The sequence below is a fragment of the Camelus bactrianus genome, chromosome 7 (assembly GCF_048773025.1).
Source record: "Camelus bactrianus isolate YW-2024 breed Bactrian camel chromosome 7, ASM4877302v1, whole genome shotgun sequence".
Taxonomy (NCBI): Eukaryota; Metazoa; Chordata; class Mammalia; order Artiodactyla; family Camelidae; genus Camelus; species Camelus bactrianus.
In genome coordinates, this window is record NC_133545.1 from 64,743,261 (window position 1) to 64,766,070 (window position 22,810).

Here is a 22,810-nt window from a genome sequence, read left to right on the forward strand (position 1 = left end):
ATCACTAGATCTTATTTACTGGACAGTTACCTTCAAGACATACATAATACACAAAAAAATCCTAAAACCCTGGACCACCTTTATACAAAATCTTAGTAAATTTAAATTACATTTGCCAACTTATGCTACCAAGTTCCAGTCCAAACTAAAGCAACTTAGCTAATATTTTTATTCTTGCCTCAATGGTTGAGTTTTATGACTGAGTAGAGTGTTTTTATTTTTCATTTTTGTTCTTTTCCTGTTTCCATAATTGCTACTTGTTCTATTTTGCAATTTCTTTTCTTTCATCCATACACAGTTGAGAGTAATTGCTGCAAAAGGGGGTATTTTCTATTTTTTTCCTAACAAACAGTCCCCTTTTCAATTATTCAGATTTCCTAGAAGGAGAACATGAGGTAAGACACACATACTAGTTTTACTGAATGAGGTGGATGCAGCAGTGCAGCAACAAAAGTGAGGATAAAAGGGGGGCGCGGTGCTCTGCAGAGCTGACAGGTTTCCTGGAAAATACAGCTGGTTACAGGGTGCTGTGTCTGCTCAGGGAGAAGAAGAGGAATGAGTTCGTCTGATTTCTTCTTGTTTCCTATCCATTACTGGTGACAATTAATTTGAAAGGGTGGTAACATTTTCATGTAATCTGGTCCTTCCAAGCAGCTATTGGGGAAGCCAGATTCAACACCCAGCAAACCTGCTGCTAGCAACCAAGTAAGAGCTTGCAGCTTTCTGTCTGTCTGTCTGTAGCTTGGGTATGAAGAGGGTTCTGCAAGGCTCATCATCAGAGGCAGGAGGAAAGCTTCCATGTGGGAAGCTAGCAGTGTACAATCTTAGCAGAGAGGCATGTCTTCCATTTTTATTATGGTTTTCATCCACTAAAAAAAAACTCTCCTGAAGGTTAGTTTTATATTCTGGAATAGTTCAAAGCATCCCATCGTGAAGCTACTTCTCACCCCTTTCTAGGGACCCCTCACATTCAGATTGTCTTGTCTAATCATTTTATTTATCTGGATTTTTCAGTGTACCTTTCTTCCCCCATATATTCACAACTACCTTTTCACATTGCAGCATCCAAGCAAGGAGTTCCTAGATAGGATCAAACAGTGTCTTAGTCAGTGTTGGCCGCTATCACAGAACACCACAGGCTTGGGGTTCTTATGAACAGAAATTACTTCTTAAAGTTCTGGAGGATGGAATTCAGACCATACTGTCAGCATGGTTGCGTTCTGATGAGGCCCCTCTTCATCGTTCCAGACTGTTGATGCCTCCTCGTGTTCCCATGTGGCAGAAGGGATCTAATGAGCTCTCTGGCCACTTAGAAGGTCATCTAGAAAAACTATCACATTAGGAGTTGGATTTCACCATATGAATTTAGGGAGACACATTAAATCCATAACAAGGAGATACTCAGTTTGAGGTAACTGATCTTTTCCTTTCAGTTACCCCTGTATCTGAACATCTAAAAATTGAAACAGTACTTAACTATATTTTTCTAGAGGGCTTAAATATATAAGTACTTATGATTTGCAAGTCTGATTAACTAGAAATACACATTTGAAAATTGTAATCACTTTTGCCTTTATTGAAGAACTGACTATAAGGAATGCATTATTATTATAGAAAACTGGAATAATAGGGAAATATTCCATTATTCTTCTATTTTCTATGTTTCCACTCCCTTTAAGCAAGTCTTAAGCCTTGTTTCATGGAGAATGGCATTTATTTCCAGTTTTACCTGTAGCAGATAGGAATCTATTGATATGCTAAGCACTGGTTCTTTTGGAAGTTCAGACCATAAAATGTACAAATCAAATGATCTTATCTTTTTAAGATGTCTTTTATTCTAGGCCGTTGGTTAGCTTGTGCTTTAACTTTGGCTCGCTCGTCACACACACACGTTTTGCTGCTTTGGTGTGTTATGATGACAGGAGAGGAGTTGGGAGGCACAGCCATCATAGGCGTGCTCAGCTGTCCCTTTCATAGGATGCCACTAGACCTTTTCCTTGTACTGAACAAATCCTCTTATGTCTTTGAAGAAAGAAGGCGGTTCTCTCTGCCTGTTGACTGAGTTCAATTTAAAACCTTGTAGGGAGAATTTCACACCACGCAAGCAGAAACAGTTTTATGGCCTCTATTTTCAGAATCTCTTTTCAAATTACCATCATATGCCCAAGAGGCATATGAGGAAAGACAATCTTTGGAGGTTAAAACAGCTTTTACCTTTTAAATCCCAAATTCAAGTAAAGGAATTGCTTGGCTTATAAGCGTTTATTTTTCAATTTGAAATTCCATTCGTCAAGAAATACATTCTTGTGGAAGCAGAGAAAGAAATGCTTGTCTAAAGCAACTAAAGCAACTCTTTTCTAGAAACATTAGTCGCATCCAGAGTGCAAATCCTCTCACAATTCACCACCTGTGTAAGTAGATGATGAAGTTATTTCCCCCACTTTTTAAAAGATAGTGTTATTGCACTGATATGCATTTAGATTTATTTATTTTCAAATGCAGTACAACTCATTTTAAGTACTCATCATGCTTAAGGGAAAGCTTTATTTAGTTTCCATGTTTCATAATCCTCAACATTTTCACTCACATTCTTGGGGGAGAAATTGAAGCATCTGGATTGACATGATTGAGGATTATTGTAATCCATATGAGGATGTGATGCAGCATTCTGTTTTACACAGCATAACTTAGTTTTAGTTATGTGTTTCTTACTGTGAAATTAAAATTGGTTACTTCTAATATTTACCATGAGAGGTGGGCCTGGAATTTAAAGTTGGATAAATCTTTGTAGAACTCAAAAATTGTTACAGAAAATTCATGAATGAAATAGACATCATGGTAGATAATAACCAATGCATCAATTTCTAAATATCCAAAGGTAAATAAATTAACTGATTTTATGCATAATCTGTTCTCTGAGCAGAATTTCTTTGAGGATTCTGAAAAATGTTTATGTATGCACATTTAAGGATGAATTTAGGCAAGGGGAAATCAGGTACCAACATGTCCAGCTATGAGAGCAGTTGCTAAGTAGATGGTCATTTGTTGGTACAGTGTGTAGTACTTGCCAGGGTTGTAAGACTGGCATGAGGATTCGAGTCTCCAGAGTCCTGGCCAATTGTCTGTAATTACTGCTAAGACCTCAATAACTCATTTAAAAACATTTTTTCACATATATATTTTTAAAGTGAAGTACAATGTTGTGTTAGTTTCTGGTGCACCGCATAGTGATTCAGTTATGCATGCATATATACATTCCTTTTCATATTCTTTTTCATTAGAGGCTATTACAAGATAATGAATATAGTTCCCTGTTCTGTACAGTAGGACCTTACTGCTGATCTATTTTATATATCATAATTAGTATCTGCAAATCTCGAACTCCCCTGGAGGGAGTAGAGGAATAACTCTCAAACAATATGTCTTTCATGTTCAGGATAGATGAAATAGAATTATTTCCTGATTAAGTATATGCCTTTACTTTTCAGAAAAATGAAAACAAGTGTATTACAAACGTAAAAAGAAAAACCATAGATACTTTCACATTTTTGCTGAAGTAAATAAAGTTTTTGGCTTTTTGAAGGAAAAGGAAAATTAAAAACACAATTATAAATATAGTATTTTTCTATCAGACATGAAAAATATTTTAAAATGCTAAGCATTTACCTAGAGTTAAGTCACTAACAATTTCAAATCTCTAGGAAATAGTTTAAGTTTTGAAACAAGATGAGAATTATATGTCCAGGAAACTAAAGTGGTCATCAGAAAGCTTGTTTAATAAAACCAGTATAAGATAACTGGTTCACATCAATGAACAAAAGCCAGAAACTTTACTGCAGGAGGCCAGATAGCTACATTCACACATCAATATTTTAAACTAAACAGACTGGTTTCTGTTCCCCAGATCACTGCCAATTGGGAACCACCACCATCAAGACGACGCTGGCACCTCTCGAGGCAAGTGTAATAATACAAGGAGAGGGAGACACCCTATCAAGACAGGAGGAAAAAATTGTTTCCGGTAACCTGAGAGCATGGAGTCCCAGGAAAGCAACCAAATTAGTCCCAGGCATCACTAAGAGCATCACTGAACTGTGTCACAGTAAGAGGCAAGTGCATAATAGTAAAAACTTTTTCTTTAAAAAGGTTAATCTATTTATGCATTTTGGAAAATTCACTTTTTCAACACATGATTCTGACAGTACCCACCAGTGTTTCCAGTATTAAGTAATGAAAGTTACTTTGTTCTATTATTAGTTGATAATGAAATATTGGCTATTATATGTTCAAGAAACATATGGCTAATACATTTATAAATGAAAGGAGTTTGAGTGTATTGGACAGATTCATAGAGGAGGAGCAGGTGCAGATGCTTTTAACAATTACTTAAGCTGCAGTAAATTCAGTTTCTTACAAGATGTAACTGACTTTCTAGTATAATCAATTCCCTAATCCTGTGCATAGACCTGATATTGGAACCATGCTGTCCAATACTGGGGTGCATGGACTGGCGGAACTAGAGAGGTAGGCACATTTTATTTTAAAAGTAAAATTTAAAATGTTAAAATATTTTCTATTTAATATATAGATCAACAATGGTGTCATTTCTTAATCCACAGATCAGAAAATCCTATGCCTAATCTATAGCTCCTGAACTGCTGTAAGGAAAGACCGGGTCTCTCATTATACAGAAGGGCAGCTTTACCTGCAAAGCAGTGCTGTTTGTTGTCCAGTTACACGAACTTACGGCATCAGGAATATAAATAGGAACTTTACTGTCTATTTCAGTTGAGACATGTGAAATTTAATCCACACAAACGGTGTTCTTTATAAGGATAAATAGTGATAAATGTTGAGATATGATCTTGAAGTTTCTTCTTAGGAGCAAAAGGTAAACATCAAACACCGTTAGATCTGTTTTTCCACCCGAGTAAAAGTTCCAGAAAACACATCAAATACTACGATACCTCACGAGTTGTATACTTTGGTCTGTATCTAGTGCTGGACAACGGAAATTCCTGAAATAGAAAGTGTATTAAATGGATTTTAAAACAAGGTACTCAGTTTGGAAGTTTTAGTATACAGTGTCTCAAAAACTGATTTTCAAAACCAGTCTCAGATTGTTCGACACAGACAGTTTTAGTAATGAAACTTAGCATTGCTGATAACTTGAGCATCCTATGAAAAAATTATTAACAAATGTTTTCTTTCATAACAAAAATATTTTAAAGTAAAAAAGCTTGCACATACCATCATCAATGTCAGAGCTCTTCTGAGATTTAAAAAAAAAAATTCTAGTTTAAGTTTGCAGCTTTAACTATACACCTGAAAGGCTCTCCTTACAGCACTCAGAGAAGCACTTTGGAAACAAAGATGTGGAAACCCAAAGTGAACAGAGTACTATGAGGTAACATCAGTATGGTTACTTTTACAAAAATAAGACCTTTAATAGCAAAATCTTAAAATACTATGTAATGACATGGGTAATGGTTTTGAAACTTGAGTTATCTTAAAAACATGCCCTGAATATTAGGGTGAAGAACATCAAAAGCACTGGCAGGGCCAGAGAGCAGCTGAACATTTTCCTTTCGCCAGGCCAGCTGCTCTATCTGAGCTGACATTCTGTGATGCGGTTGTCAGTCATATGCTCTCTTGTAGATAGCTCTAAATTTAAAAGCAAAACAATTTGTCCATTCAAAATATAGCTGTCTTTTTAAATAGTATATTTTCTCTTCAAAAGTTCTATATGGTTCAAAATGCAAAGGTAAAAAGTACTGTAGAGTCAATAGTCTACTTCCTCCAGCCAGTTTCTTACGGAATCTTCCAGACTGTCTTAATGACTACATAAGAAAGAATATGTATTTTTATCTCCCCCCCCCCTTTTCACATAAAATGGAGCATATTATACTTACTACTCAAAGCCTTAATTTATTTTATATGGAAGTATTTCCATAAATACCCATAGTATATCATTAGTCTTTTAAATAACTGGTGTATATTATTTTTACAGATTTGCCACAATTTACAATTCCACACTGGTGAATATCTGTGGTAGGAAGGCTTTTCCACCAACGGAGGAGGCGGCGGCAGCAGCTAGTGTTTTTGTCAGTCTGTCTCTCTAACAATGGAGGACAACGAGGAGGTTAGTGTCTCCCTGTATTTATTTGTAATGGAGGAGGACTAGGAGTCTAGCGTCTTTATCTGTGTCTCTTTCTTTCTAATGGAGGCGGCGGCTAGTATGTCTGTGTTTCTGTATGGAATGAACAAGGAGGCTTCTGTCTCTATGACTTTCTTTTTAATGTAGGAGGAGGATAGTGTGTTCCATTAGATAGACAGCTAGCTAGACACACAGATAAACAAACACTGGCCTCATCCTTCTCCATTAGATACACAAACACACTAGCCTCCTTGATTAGATAGATAAATAGATACAGATGGATTGATAAATAGACACACTAGCCTTCTCCTCCTCCACCATTAGATAGATAGATTTATAGACAGATAAAGAGCTAGATAGACACACTAGCCTCTGCCTTCTCCTGTTGAGATACAGAGATATAGACAGATACAGATACACAGCCACACCAGCCTCCTCTTCCTCCATTTTAGATACATAGATAGATACACACACAGAGATGGACACACACAAGAGGATCCGCCTCCTCCTGTTTAGATAGAGATACCCCCACAGATAGATTCATAGACAGACAGAGGTGGGGGTGGAGTAAAATTGAAGAAGGGTATTTGACAGTGCTTGGAGAGGCTGGTTGCTCACCCCACTCTTCGTTTACTGGTTTGAGGATCTCTTCCTAGCTGGTAAATTTCTTAAGTGAGCTCCAGAGGTTTTCCAGAACCATTTTTGTTCGTGAATAGCTATCTCGTGGACCTTTCTAGGGGAATGGGAAGCCGGGTTTCTGTATGCCACCATTTTTCCTGCAACCAACTTCTTTTGTGTCTCAATATAAATAGTGTAATACTACCCTGTAGCAAAATGAAAAAGAACAATGACTTGAACACTTACATATTCATTGCTGGTTTCATGCAAATTTCACATATTTGTTACATTTGTAACTTATAAAATTATGTTTCTATGAGATAACTCACATAATTTCCAATAGGTAATTTACAGTGAAAATAATTTCTGTAGATAAAAAATAATATCATACAGGTTTTAGGCCTAGTTTTCTAGTAGGTTATTTATAAAATTTTCTTTGTACAGTTAATCCATGATATAAGTATAATTCAATCACCTGTGTTTCCATATGTTCTCATTTATTTCACTAAGTTAGAACCTCATGGATAAATTTCTGTATAGATGAGCATTAAACCTTCCCAGAAAGAAAGGCTTTCCTTAGATATACTGCTGTCCTGGAGCATGTAAGTTTGGAGAGAAACAAGGATGGATGGACGTCTGAATACTCACATGTGTAACAAAGACATGAATAAACTTGAAACAACCAATCATTACAGCAATATTAAGAAAATAATGGATGTGACAAAATGAGATCCACCAATATATTTTGCTAAAATAAAGTCCCAGTTATAAGACGCGTAAGTACTAGGGATGTAACATCCAACATGATAAATACAATTAATCACTGCTGTGTGTTACATATGATAGTTGTTGAGAGTAAATCCTAAGAATTCTCATCACAAGGAAAAAGTTTTTCTATTTCTTTAACTTTGTATCTTATGATGATGGATGTTTACTAAACTTTATGTAGTCATCATCTCATGATGTATGTGAGTTAAATCATAATGCTGTACACCTTAAACTTACGCAGTGCTGTATCCCAATGATGTCTTAATTAAACTCGAAGAAAAAGGTAAAACATATGCAGCTCTCCAGATACAACACGTTGTTTAAGGAAACCTGCCTTTTAAAAAAAAAACTGAAGCAACATAGGCATGCATATAGTGTGATTTTTTTAAAACCAAAACTCAGAGTAAATTTTTTATATTCATGATAATGAACTAAGTTTTCAGTGAGTTTATCTTGATGTTGATACAATCTGAATATCAACACAATTCTCTTGTGAGAAATCAAATGGAATTTTCAATTAAAGCATTTCCCAATGTTGACGAATTTAAGAAAATCCTGTAGGAAATCCTGTTAGTTTATAAAATAGATTCTAAAATAGATTCTAACAATTCTATTGCTGCACTAAGAGAATAAAGTATTTGGAGATACAGAACCTAATATGATTAAGAATGTAATAATACAATTGTGTATTAACAGATCCTCCTAAGAATATTACTTGAAGAGTAGCTTTAATTCCCACAGATTAACAAAATAGAGATGTCAATTACTCAAGTGAAGAGCTTGATAAAAAGTAGCAAAAGCCATGGCAGAAAGAAAACAGTGGAGGAGGAAACAAAAAAGAAATAGGTTTAACACTGGCTGGTAGAAACACAAAGAATTCAGGGGTTACAGACAGATTAGAATTTGTGTTAATGGTGAAGGCCATGGTTAAAGTTTTTTTTGATTTTTAAAAACTTGTGAAAGCAAGTATCATCTACATTTCAATGAAATGTAGATACAGAGGCCTGGGAAAGTCATTAAAAATAATCATTGGATGTTTAGATATTATTCTCTAGATCACTGGGTCTTTCTTTGTCCAAAATTTTTAGCAAACAAAAATCACCATGTTCTGGAATAACCATTTCTGTAGGCCAAAACATTGTCAAAAACTTACACCAAGATCTTCTCAATTGGGAGAAGTAGGTAAGATGAAAGGGCACACTGGGGCAGCTAACCCATTGCAGGGTTAGCTCTTTAGGCAGATGATGGGCAGGGAGAATCATGCTATCCAAAGCTTAGTGACTAAAGAGATCAAGTCTTCTCTGATTTGATCAAGCCGGATGTTGAGGTCTGAAGCAAACAGACCTTAAGCGCAGCACCCAGAAAACAGGCAATAGGGAGAAAGAGGCCTGAGGTGGAAAGCCTATCACTGTAGTAAGATCCTAATTAATACTGAGCATATAGAAAATGATTCATCAGCCTGGAGGACTGGGCTTCAGGCAGCATTAAATTATCAGAGCTGCCCACAGTAGAGCTGAAGTTCTAGGTAAGACTCAGCTCCAGCACACAGCCGTAGTACCAGGCAGGCAGAACCCCAGGCCAAGGTGATGGGGCAGAGGGTGGTACAAGTCTGCTTCTCAGGGGCCAAAGGCATGTATCAAAACTCACACTATTATATACTGGACAGCAGATCTTGGACGTAAGATACATCTGATACTCACCAGTGGGGAGAGCTGGAGTTCTTTTGTGTACACTCCTTTGATTAAGGCAGAGATGATCAGTTAGGCTAGTCTGTGTAGGAGCTGGAAGGATCTGGAGAAAGGCAAAGTTTGGCATTCTCCCTTGAACAGAGGTTGTTCTGACCTCTAATTCTGGCATCAAAAAAGTCTGACTTGCAAAGTACATGTCAGTCACTGATAAACGGCCTTACCTGTCTTTCTTGCATAAGCCCTTCAAAGGCAAATCTGTATTCATCCATATATTTCCTAGTAGGTTTTGCTCCCTCTTTTCATAACCATAGAAAATATATTCTTGGTGTATAGATCACTCGTGTCCTGAAGTATATACATAGAATTTTAAAATACTCATTGTGTATTCTTAGTAAAGCCCCTGTAGCTTAGGTCATAATGGTTTATAGCAAAACATAAGTAATGTCCATTTACAACAGGTGATTAATGCTATTCTAAACGATTCATTAAGGTAGTTTCATTTAATGTGTATTACACTTTATTTTCCCTTTTAAAATCTGGATTTTTATATTTCTTTACAAAACGTTCTCTTAAATTCTTGAGAACTATATCAAATCAAGGAAACACACATTAAGGGTTTTGTCTTTTTATAAAACACTGAGAAACAAGTCTCCCGATGATGACAATTCAGTCCCCCAAGTATTTAATTTGTGTACACACAGTGGAGACACAGATGGTAAGATGCTGTAACTACTATCAAACTACTATCAAGAATCTCAGCTTATCCTGGGCGAAGGGAAAGAAACAGTCACAAAAACTATCACATAAGTCCAGAGTGATAAACGCTACAAAACAACTATAAACATTTCCTATGGGAGCAAAAAGGAAAAATATAATTAAGATTATGGGTGTTAAGAAAGAACCAGAGACCTAAAGTAGCATGTTTTGTTCAGGGGCAGGAAATACAGTAGCTGTGTCTGGGACATAGAGGGGCAAGGAGAAGAGGGAATGCCAATGGAAATAGCAGATTCTAATTATGAAAGACACTGAACAGCTCATTAGGATTTAATTTCAATCCCTAGGAATTGGGAACCCCTAAAAACAGAACTCATGAAGGAGACAAGAGAATATCAGTATCAGATTTATAAATGTTGAAAACTTATTGCTTAGATTCTTAAAAGTTTAACTGAAAAAAAGCATAATTTGGTGGTAAAACAAGTTTGGCTTTCAAAACATATTACGGAGGTGATACCATTGATCTCGGCTAGGACAATGGTTAAAAAATGTAGTTTAGTGGAGAGAGGGTCTATTTGCATATTGTTGAGATAGATGAAGACCATCCAGCTGTGTGACAGTCCTGACTCCATGATCAGATGCAGCAGAATGAAGATTCTACACTTTATAATCTCCTTCATTCATTCTCTAAATCTATAATCAATGAAATTAGGACTATCATAAGGGAAAGAGATGTCAGGAAACACAATGAATTTGGTTTGAACCTTTTGTTAGTCATATAACTGGTATACAATTCCCAGATGCCCTTGCAGTTGACAAGAACCACTTAACTGAGAGTTATGCAAGGGAATAAAACTGTTTCTGAGACATTGTCCCGGTCCCTCAGGGATAAAGAAGCAGAGCCCCAAGATGACAGAAGAAGCACCTAAAAATTTATTTTGAGACCGAGAGTTTGATTAGATAGAAATTTACTGGGAAAGGCACTCCTGAGAATACGAAACAGGCACCTAGATACATGAACACAAGGCTGAAGTCCAGGCTTCTTATGAATTTTGTTTATTGCCCTTTGGATTCTTATAAGCAGAGATATCAATTAGTTGGTCTTACTGAGATGTATTACTTGGGTTAAAGATTAATTATTTGGTTAAAGGTAGAACTATAAGCAGGTTCTTTTTGCCTGTTGGATAAAGTTGGTCTTTACCTACAGACTTTATAAACAAGCTTTATTTAAGGCTCCCTGGACCAAGTGGTGAAGTAACTGAAGGGTCACGCTAGTAAGAGAACTGCGGGGGCCGTCCACAGAGAAGGGGAGGTAAAAGTATTCTGACAAATTATGGTGCCAAAGGAAATTGGATTTTCCCTCACTCTGTCAGAAGAGGAAAAGCGTTTTCAAGAGAGTGCAAGAATAACAGCACAGACCAAATTCATCTTCTGTTACTTGAATTACTCTCCTTTGCATTTCATATAAATTTAAAACCAACTTATGAAATTCCAAAAAAGCAAAATAGGTAGACATTTTATTGGGATTATATTAAAGCTGTATGTCAATTTATGTCAGACTGCCATCTTTATAGTGCTGAGTCTTTCAATCCATAAGCATTGTAACTTCCCATCTTTAGGCTGACCTCAATTGTTCTTATTAAAATCAGTCCATGAAGTCTCAAAGAGATGACCTCTTCTTCAAATGTGCAGACATGTACACAAGGCTACAAGGAACACAGAGACTCAGAGAATAAATCTCTACCAAAAGAACACAGAAAACCTCCAGTAACTGACCCGAAAGAAATGGAAATCAAAGGGTCAAAATAATTGTTCTACAGATGCTCAAAGAACTATAAGAGAACACAGATAAATAATTCAACATCTGGAACACAATACAAGAGCAAAATAGAAGTTCAACAAAGAGAGAAAACAAACCTATTAGAAACTTCAGAGCTGAAGAATATAATGAACTGAAGAATTCAAGAGAGACCTTGAACAGCAGTCTTGAAGAAGAAAGAATAAGTAATCAAGGAAACAGATTTAAATTATCCAATCTGAGGAGCAAAAAGAATGAAAATTAATGAAGAAATCCTATGAGAATTTAAGGAGAGGCCATCAAAGTTAAAAAATGTATCAATTATATCTCAATAAAGCTGAAGGGAAAAGACACACAAGAAAAGGAAAACAGCATAATTCATTAGTGAGATTTACCACTATCAAGTATTAGAAATTGACACCTTTCCAAAGTCATTTCAAACTTACAGAAAATGTTCTTTGGGTCAGACATGCTAAGACTATTGAGAGCTAGGCTGAGCGTTACACAATGACAAGGGAACCCTTTATGAAGAAAAAATAAATATCCTAGAATTACTTGCACCTAACAAGACCTCAACCATAAAAGGAGGAACTGGCACAGCCACAGTGATAACTGAAGAATTTTACACTTTTCTCTCAACACTTGATGTAACAGGTAGAAATCTCTAAGTATACTGAATACTTGAACAACTTTTCAAATTCCGTAACAAATTGATATTTAGACAATCACACCAAACATCAGCAAAGACAGATTCTTTTCAAATATATATGAAATATTTATGATAGATCATATTCTGAGACATAAAATACATTTACAACTTATGTGATCAGACATAATACAGTATAAGTTCTCTAAAACAGAATTAAACTAGAAATTAGTAAGGAAGCTGGAAAATATCTGGATATATGCAAATTAAATAATACATTTTAAAATAACCCATGGGACAAAGAAGAATGACAAGGGAAAATAGAAAACAGTTTGAAATAAATGAAAATGAAACATACATAACAAAATTTTTGTGCTTAAGTTGAAAAGGAGTTCTTAGAAGAAAATTAATAAGACTAACTACTTAAATGAGATTAGGGCTCAAATCACTTGAACTGTTATTTGAAGAAACTTCCATTTGAGGAAGCTAGAGAAAGAAAACCTAATTAAATTCTAAATCAGCAGAATAAGGGGAATGGTAATAGTAAGAGCAGAAATTAGTACTTATAAAACATTTAAGGAACAGAGAAAAATCAATGAAATAAAAAGTTAGTTCCTTGAGAAGATCAGGAAAATAGAAAACAGCAGTCCACAGTAACCAGAATGAATCTAAATGTGAGAGAGAAGAAAGAAGAGAGAAAATATGCATATTAGGAAAAAGGGCGTATCACTTCAGATTCTACAGGCATAGAAAGGGAAATAGAAGAATATCAGGACTGAATTTTTCCAATACATTTGACAACTTACAATCAGCCAATTTCCTGAGACACAAAATACCAAAATTCATTCAAGGAAAAAATACACAATCAAAATTTCCCTTTATCTGTCCAAAAGTTGAAGTCACAGTTCAAAACCTTCGCACATATTGTTTGCTCAATTAAAAGAAAACAGGGTACAGAGCCAAATGGTTTCAATTCAAATGCCATCTATATGCTTCCTAGTTGTATGACCTTGGGCGTGACATGGAATCTCTCCGACCCTTAGTTTCCCTACCTGTCTGGATAATCACACTTTAGAGGATTACTGTGAGGATTAAATAAGTAAAATAGTGTTTTTAACATAATTTCCAGAACATGGTAGGTATACTTTTTCAAGTCTGTAATTAGGTTACAAGTATACTGAGGGCTATACTTCTAAAAATTCTCGATGGGGCTTAGCATAGCACCTTCTACAACTAATCGATCTACTGAAAAACTGGTTAATTGAAATGGAAGTTTTAAAATTGTGTTCTGCTGATCTTTCAGTTAGTTTTTAGTTTGTGTAGAAAATGATAATTTTTAAACTATTAAGAAAACATGTCAGGTTCCTGAGGGTAGGAGACAAGAAAATGGGGAAAAAGAAATGATCAATTTAGAGAAATAAATTATGGAAAGTATTTTCTAAAAAGTAGTTGACAGGAAGACAGAATACAGAATTAAGTTTGCATACTTGTCCCTTAGCATACCCAGAGAGCAATTATTACGGAATATTATAAAGAAAAACACTAGCCTGATTATTGAGAAAGCATTCATTCTGACCTAAAAAAATAAATGACTAAAATTTAAAAAGAGATAGAGAGAGAGAGAAACCTGTAAGAAATAGTTACTAGAGAAGTTTAAAGACCTTTGATTATATTTTCTGCCTTATGTTTGAAGAGCTTGAATTTATTTCTAACCAGCAGAGGAGGGAGCCACATCATTCATGGTGCATGTTGTTACCAGGTAGCTGTCTGTGGTTTTTAAATGGGTTTAAAACTTTACAAATTGTCTTTATTTATCCTCACAAGACACTACTACATATAGGTAGGCTTTTTAGCATTTTCTGGTGACAAAACTGAGGTCCAGAGACTTTGCAATTCTCCTAAGCAACACTAATTTGGAGATGCAGCATTCAAATCTCAGCCTCAGTCCCTCTGGTTTCAGTCTGAATGATGACAAAATCCAACTTGATGATCCCCCTCTTCCCGAATGCCTTTTGTTTGTGAATCTCTATAATTTCAAATGTTGACTTTTATTTTGTTCCTGACTGACTCTTTCCCCCTACCCCTTTAATTGACTAAGAGAAAGCAACTGTGATAACTGTGGAATGACTGCAAACTCATGGCAATGCAGAATTAAGATTTTAGAGAAAGGGAATGGAAACAACCAGGTCCCCATATCTCTTCATCTCTACCCCAGCCAATGCTCCTGATCTACTTTATAAAGTCCAATTTTCCATGATGGGTGGGATATATGGGATTATAAGAATGTGCTAAATCATTAATAAGAAATAATTACTAGGAGTGCCACACTCAAATAGGAAATAACACCAGTGATGTTCAGACTAAAGGCAAGGATCGTGAATCTCTGCTTGAATTTTGACTTTGCACTTTTCCAGTGAGAATTTATAGTAAAATGTTCCTATCAGTAACTTTAATAGCTTGTTAATCCAAGAGAAGACTCATTCACTGAAGACTGCAGAAGCAGCTACTGGCTTTTCAGAGCCCAAAATCCTTTAAACCTCTCTTCTTCACTTTAGAAACATGAACAGCAAGAGTCAAATCTGACAGCCAGTTTTTCGCAGAGTATTTTTTCTCTCTCAAAATTTTAGGTAACATTTCTTATAACAGCCTTTATAATAAGCAAATATGTGTGGAAAAAGTCAAGTGTTAAATGAAGTCATGCAAATTAGCCATCTGGATTGAACATCATCTTGCCTAATATTAAGCTCAGCAGATCTCTAGGTTTATACAGAATCTTTTAGCCTTTGCAGTCTTCCAGTGTATGTGACCAGTCCTTATGATTCCTCAAATTAAAATAAACCTTGAGAGTTGGGGAAAAGTAAACAAAGCCTTTATATTTCCATCCAAATCTCAAGACAGTTAGTTTTGGAAGCCAAGACTAAAATAATAGTGCCTAAAATATCTATTTGAGATAATACTTAATTTTTTTACTAATTTTTTTTTTTTTTTTTTTTTTTAAGAAATCCCCAGAGCCCACCATCATGCTTCCATTTTGGCTGTGGGAACACACATGTCTAAGAGCTCTGTTAATGGTAATTGTGAGAAAAGCTGACATGATGTAAACATGGGAGCTTATGCAAATGAGACAACTAAGAGATCCTACCATTTAAGAAGGAACCATGGGATTCTTTCTCTTATAGTTTCTTGGAGACTTGTCTGTCCATTTGCCTGAGGATGTCATGCCAAATGTTAAGAAAGGGAAAAGGGAAGGGGAAGGCAAACAAAATAAATTGATGCTCCATCAATAATATTTAAGTTGTTTATTCTTCTGATATTTATGACCTTGCATGTTCTAGCTCTATTTAACTTCCCAATTTATCTTTGTTCCAGTTAAATGGAACTCATCACTGCCCCCCAAACATGCTCTATGCTTTCTCCTTCAGTGCCTCTGCTCATGAGTTTACCTTTTTCATACCTATTCCCTCTCCCTGGCAATCAATTCATTTTCACGATTTAATTTTACATTACTGAAGTATGACTGACAAGCAAGAGGATGCACTCATTTTAAATGTATGTTTCAGTGAGTTTTGACAAATGATCACTACATTCAAAATATAAAACATATCCACAAGATTTTCCTTATGATCCTTATAATCAAATCCACTCTCACTCCACTCACCTTCACACACACCCTGAATCCATCGCAATGACTGATCTGCTTTCTGACAATTACTTTTGCCTTTTCTAGAACTCCATATAAATTAATTCATATAGTATTTACTATTTTATATCTGGTTTCTACTGCTCAATATCATGGGTTTTTTTGTTTGTTTGTTTTGGGAGTTTTTTTTCCTTGAGATTCATCTATGTGGTTGCATGGATCAGTGATTCATTCTTATTTATTGCCAAGTAATAAGCTGTAAGTATACACCAAAATGTGTATATCTATCCATCTGCTGTTGGACATTTGGTTGTTTCTAGTGTTTGAATATTATGAATAAAACCTATGAACATGCATGTATAAGTTTCTCTGTTTATAAGCCTATTTCTCTTTGGTAAATGCCTAGAAGTAGGATTGATAATTCACAGGGTAAACATGTAAGTTTTTAAGAAATTGTAAAGGAGTATTTCTTTCCCCAACTGGTGGCACCACTTAAATTCCTACCAGAAATGTTAGTTTCTCAATCACGACACATACTCACCACCATTGGTAGAGTCATTCTTTCTTATTTTAACCATTCTAATGGATGCCTACTGGATATGTCATTATATTTCACGTGCGTCTTCCTGGTGACTAACAATGCCAAACACCTTTTCATGTGTTTTCTAAAGTAATTTATATGTCATATTTAGTGAAGTCTCTATTACAAATTTTTACTTAACTGTCTTATTTTGACTCTGTTCCTTTTTATGGATTCCTTAGAATTATGTTATAAATGAATAGTTTTTTTCTGTTCCTTTTCTACCTATATACTATATATATATGTAGTGTTATTGCACTGGCTAAGGCTTCCAACGCATTGTTGACTAGAAATGTTGAGAGTGGATACACTTAACTTTTCCTCTATCTTAGGTGAAAACATTGCCTTTAACGTTACGTACAATCTGTACTTAGCTAGTTTGCTACAAGTTATTGTGTTTGTTGTTTATCATCATTAGTACATTTTTGACAAAATATTTTCTGACTTGGCTATGGTAATTTTATGGTTTTACTTTCTTTTTCTATTAATACTGTGAATTACACTAATTGTTTATAATATTAAACTAACCTTGATTTCCTGGAACTATACATTTGTCAAAAATCTTCGAATTGTATACTTAATCATAATTTATTCTTTTTACCTATTGCTGCATTTGGTTAGCTGAAATTTTCATAAGAAATTTTGTTTCTATCTTCATAAAGGATATTGATCTGTACTTTTGAATTTTGTCTAGCTTTACTGAGGTATAATTAACACATAAAATTGTAAGATATTTAATGTGTACAACAAAATTTGATATATATATATATATACACACACACACACAGAGTGAAAGGATTCCCCCCACTGAGTTAATTTTAACATACCATCATTCCACATATTTCCTCTTTTAGTTTTCATACGAGTATGCATAAAATTGATACTTCTTTGATAGAATTAACCATTGGAACCATATAGGTCTGGACTGTTCTTTGTGAAAGGTGTTAAACTGCAAATCCAATTAATGTAATAGATACAAATGATTTAGGGTATTTACTTTTTTTAGTGTTTTAATAGTTTGGAATTTGTCCATTCCATATATGTACAATTTCTTGACAGTAATTTGTTTATAACTGACTCCTATTATGCCTTTAATATAGAATCATTTTTTCTGAACTCCGTCTAGGGGATTATAAATTTTCCATGTCTTTCAAAAATAAGATTTTAGATAATTTTCCTCCTTTTATTAAACATCTGTTTATTTTGGAAGTATTATTCCCTTCCTTTTGCTTACTTTGAGTTTACTTTTTTTTATTATTATTTTAAGGTGCAAATTTAGATCCTTATTTCAAAATTTCCTTTCCATATAGTGCTATAAATATTCTTCTAGGCACTTATAAAATGCATTCTTCAAATTTGAATATTTGGTGTTTTAAACTTTCATTTAGTTCAGTATGTTTTTTAATTTTTCTTGCAATTTCTCCTTCAACCCACAGGTTATATGAAACAGTGAGACCAAAACAAATATTATTTGCAACTCTGAGTAATAAATGAAATAGAAAATCAAGAAAGATTGGTTTGAATTTGCCTACTTATAGGGACAATAATGCTTTTTAGGAATCTATAGGGACAATAATGCTTTTTAGGAATCTATTAATCATCCCTGATTAAAGTTATTATTTTTACTCAATGTAAATTTTACATGTATTACTGTCAGAATTTTCACTACATATTATGACAAGGTAAGTAAGAGAATTCCTCCTCTCAAGGTGAATTTAGTGCCGAGGACAAAAGGCAAAATATTCATAAAGAGCAGTTCTGTACAATGGAAATATTTGTAATTTTAAGTTTTCTAGTACCTACATTAATAGAAGTAAAAGTTTAATAATATTTAACCATATGACTAAAATATCATTTCAGCATATAATCAATATAAAATTATTAGTTAGACATTTTGCTTTTTTGGCACTAAGTCTTCCAGTATTCAGGATGTCTTGGATATTTATAGCTTCTCGTAATTCAGACTAGTCACATTTTTAGTGCTCAATAATTGCAGAAGCCTGCTGGCTACTATATCGAACCTCACAGTAGTACTGAAACATAAAGTGATAATTTAGTCCACATAGGAATGTGTCTCCATTACATCAGACACGTTACACGTTGCATCTTACAGAGGTTAAGTAACTGGTCCATGACATTTCAGCAAATGAGTAAAATAGACATGATTTGAATCAAAATTTTTCTAATTCCAAATCTTCTGTTATTTTCATGACCTTGAATGCAGCTACTGTTTCTGATTTTCTCGTCTTCTCCTAACTCCTGATTTCTCTAAATCATTATTTACAGTCATGTAATCAAAGCTGACTTTCTCTAGAGCTATCGAGAAGAGGGTTGCAGCAAAGTGCTCTTCTCACTGATGTGAATAAAGGTTAAGGACAGGAATGTTATGATGCTTCTCTTGACGTAGCTGGGAGTCAAGTTTCTATCCTTTGTATTTTCTTTATTTCCTAAAAGAAGTATAGCAGCACATTGCAAAGGTATGGCAGTCTATTCTGGCTGTCCTAATCCTGAATCTCTTTCCCTGCTTAGAGTTTTAAAGAATTGTTGGGAGAATTCTACTTGGATAAGCAGAATAAAATAGATTGTAGTTGGTTAAAATTATTAAAATGACCTTGCCTATCAAAAACTGGATAAAATGGTCTCTTTCTTATTGACCAAGAACCTTGGAATAGTTGATAGGTTTAAGGGCCTTGTATCTAAGCAGAGTTACTTAAACATGTCATTAGTATGGTCTAGACTTATTTTTAAGCCACTCGACCTATGTCATTTTGGGGATTAATGTTTCTGAGACCAAGGCATTTTTAGAGTACGGGTGTGATAGCTGCCAAACCCATGCTAAAAATTAACTGACTTGTGGAACAAATTTAGATTCACTAACCCATTCAGTCATATACACACACACACACACTATACATTCATATTCATCACATATACATACATACATATTCATTAAACGTAAGTGACTTTGGTGCTAAAATTGCTTACTAAAATCACAGGTTTTCTGGTCTCTAACTAAAGGTCTTATTTTGGCAAATCCCTTAACCCCTCAGGGCTATCTTCAGTTGTTATAGCCTGAAACTCTCAACCTATGGCTTATGGTCCATTGAGACCATGGGGAACAGAGTGATGTTTCCACCGCCATCCAGTCAGATGTCTGGATGGCCTCAAGCATCGGATTCCTCACAAAATCCCATGAGGAGCTTTGTTTGAGATTTCTGTTTATCAGCTCTTGGATCTTACCATACTCTTACTATATCTGACTCTGAGCACTACTTTTATTTAATTCAAAAATGTTATTAAAGGATAATTTAAAACAGCTAAATATGCCACATTTTTAGAGGAAGAGATTCAATAGTTTTTATTTATATTTTTATATAGTTTTTTAGAGTTTTAGAGTTTTATATATCTAGATTTATAGTTTTATGTGTATATATAGAATATATATATATATATATATATATATATATATATATATATATGTATATGTATGTATGTATATATATAAATTTTAATTTCATTGACCTATAGGTTTGGGTGGAATTCCAATTAAAATTCCAGAATTAAAAAAAAATTTTTGCTGCATTCTTTTCAGAATAAACTGTCCTTAGAACTTTTTATTTTATTTTTTTTTTAAAGGATTCTGCTCATAGAATAAATCTGTCCTGAACTGGCCAGTTTTGTGAGATTTGATGCATTACAGTTAATTTAACTCCTCTCTCTGTACTGTTTCTAAGGCAGTCACAAGATTACTAAGAAAACTGAACTGGATGTTAGAGAGGGTAGGTTTAAGAATTAGTCCCTTAGAGTTTATTTTGATAATGAGAGAACTTGGCTAACCTGTAAGACTGAACTTCAGCAGGTAAAATCCTTCATCGAGAATGTTTGACAATCAAGCAGCTGGTATGGAAAACCATGTCTTAAGTAAAATACTGACGGATGATCCAGGCAAACGATGGGCATGATTTTACTAATATTAAAGCAGCACATGACTAGGTTCAGAGTGTTGCTGTTCGAGGCAATGAAATAGTTACCTATACTCGGGCACACGGAGGAGAAATGAGGTATAAAATACACTCTGCTCAAAGTCATACCTAAGAAGAACGATTAAGATGTGAACTTAGAAATGGAGAGCAATAGGGAAGGCAAAGCTTGTCAGAGCTGCTGCTTACAGACACAGGTCATGAAACGGCAAAATAGCATTTACAGGTAGCAATCTCACACGGCAGAATTCACTCAGATGCAACCAGAATCATGCACATTTCTATTTCTATTGCAAAGATCATCCCTCTGCTAATGCAAAAGGATTCTTGGAGGTGACTAGACTTGCCAAAACAGCACATGTGGGGGAGGGAGTGACGGTGGAACCCTGGGAATCTCCTGAGCAAGGAATGTGGTGGCCAAGTGTTGATTTTGTTTGCCACTGAATGGAGCCAAGGAAGAAAATTCTGTTTTCAATCCTTAATAATTAACACCTCCTGGTTATATTTCCTTCCTACCTGCCTCACTGCCTCCAAAACAAAACAAAAACCTAACTAAATATTTCCTCTGTATTAGGCATTGTTCTTGAATCTGGGGCTTCAACAGTAGTCAGAATAGATAGTATATTCTCTGTCTTATGAAGCTTATATTTAAATGAGGGGACACAGACACTAAAAAAATAGATTAAAAAATATATATATGCATTAGTAATGCTAGACCATGTTTATGTAACTTCTCTGCCTACCAGTACCTTCCTTATCTTTCAAAGCTGAGATTACTATTCTTTCTTCATTGGAAGCTTTCTCAGTTTCAACCCATCAGTAGTTGTCCTCAAGTGCCAGGCGAACCCAGCCCTTTATTTATATACTAGAACAGCACTCTCCATATGGTAAAGTAGGTGCTAAAGACTGGGAACACCAAGAATAGGAGAGCTCACCCTCCAGCAGCCAGTGACATTACCCTGCCCTCAAGGAGTTTACAATGAATTGTAATTTTCTGTGGTCCTGTCCTGCTCCCTTACAGGACTATAAGCAACCTTGGGACTGGATGTTAGAATTATTCTGTTTATTCAAGTTGATATATTTTAAAACATGAAGTTTTCTCTTTCTTCAGTGTGGTTACTGTCAAGATCCATAAATAATTTTTTCATTTTTACTAAGGTTCAAATTAAATACTCCTTATTGTATTGTCATAAATTATCTCCTGGGAGAAAGAACACTTCCTTATTACTCTGACAAAGATTTTGGTGCTCCTGGTGGTCAAAAAAAGTTAAAAAATTACAAATCCCTGATTGAATACTGCTTCAATGAAGTTTATTTCTGCCTTATGAGTGCCATATTATAAGCAATTCAAGAATATTTGGAAATTGTTGTCTTTCAAAATAATTCTAGCTGGGGATCCTTGATGATAGGCTCTCAGTTTCCTGAAGCTGGGACCTGATTGCTCCTTGTATCTCATGTCAACTAAATGTGGCCATTTTCTCTTGCCACTCTGGTCACACAAGCTGGGATTTGGTTCTTCCCTTCATAGAAAATGTCATATAAAAGAGAGAACAGAAATAAACAAAGTAAGAAAGGAAAATGGAGAAATTACAACCAATACCACATAAATACAAAAAACCATAAGAGAATACTATGAACAACTATATGGAAACAAATTGGACGACCTAGAAGAAATGGACAAGTTTCTGAAAACATACAGTCCACCAAGACTGTATCAAGAAGAAATACACAACTTGAACAAACTGATCACTACAAATGAAACAGAATCAGCAATAAAAAACCATGTGGAGGACATGATACTATATATAGAAAACCCTATATATACTAGAGCTCATAAAAGAATTCAGCAAGGTAGGATACAAGATTAACATACAGAAATCAATGGCATTTCTTTACACTAACAATGAAATATCAGAAAAGGAAAGTAAAGAAACAATCCCTTTTAAATTCACATCCAGGGAACCCTCCTACACTGTTGGTAGGAATGCAGTTTGGTGTAGTCATTATAGAAAACAGTATGGAGAGTCCTCAAAAGATTAAAAATAGACTTACTATATGATCCAGGAATCCCACTCCTGGGCATATATCCAGAGGGAACTCTAACTCAGAACTGCCAAAGCAATACTGAAGAAAAAGAACAAAGCTGGAGGAATAACCCTCTGAGACTTCAGATAATACTGCAGAGCTACAGTAATCAAAACAGCATGGTATTAGCATAAAA

General features: G+C 34.9%; 1 long non-coding RNA gene across 2 annotated transcripts in view; it reads left to right on the forward strand.

Moving 5' to 3' along the window:
• Positions 1 to 16,385, forward strand: part of LOC141578177 (uncharacterized) — a 441,124-nt gene extending 424,739 nt beyond the window's left edge. For both annotated transcript variants that reach the window (XR_012508243.1, XR_012508244.1), the window contains 2 exons: positions 3,905 to 6,142; positions 15,389 to 16,385. This is a non-coding gene — a long non-coding RNA (uncharacterized LOC141578177). The remainder of the gene's footprint in view (positions 1 to 3,904; positions 6,143 to 15,388) is intronic.
• Positions 16,386 to 22,810: the final 6,425 nt, after the last annotated feature.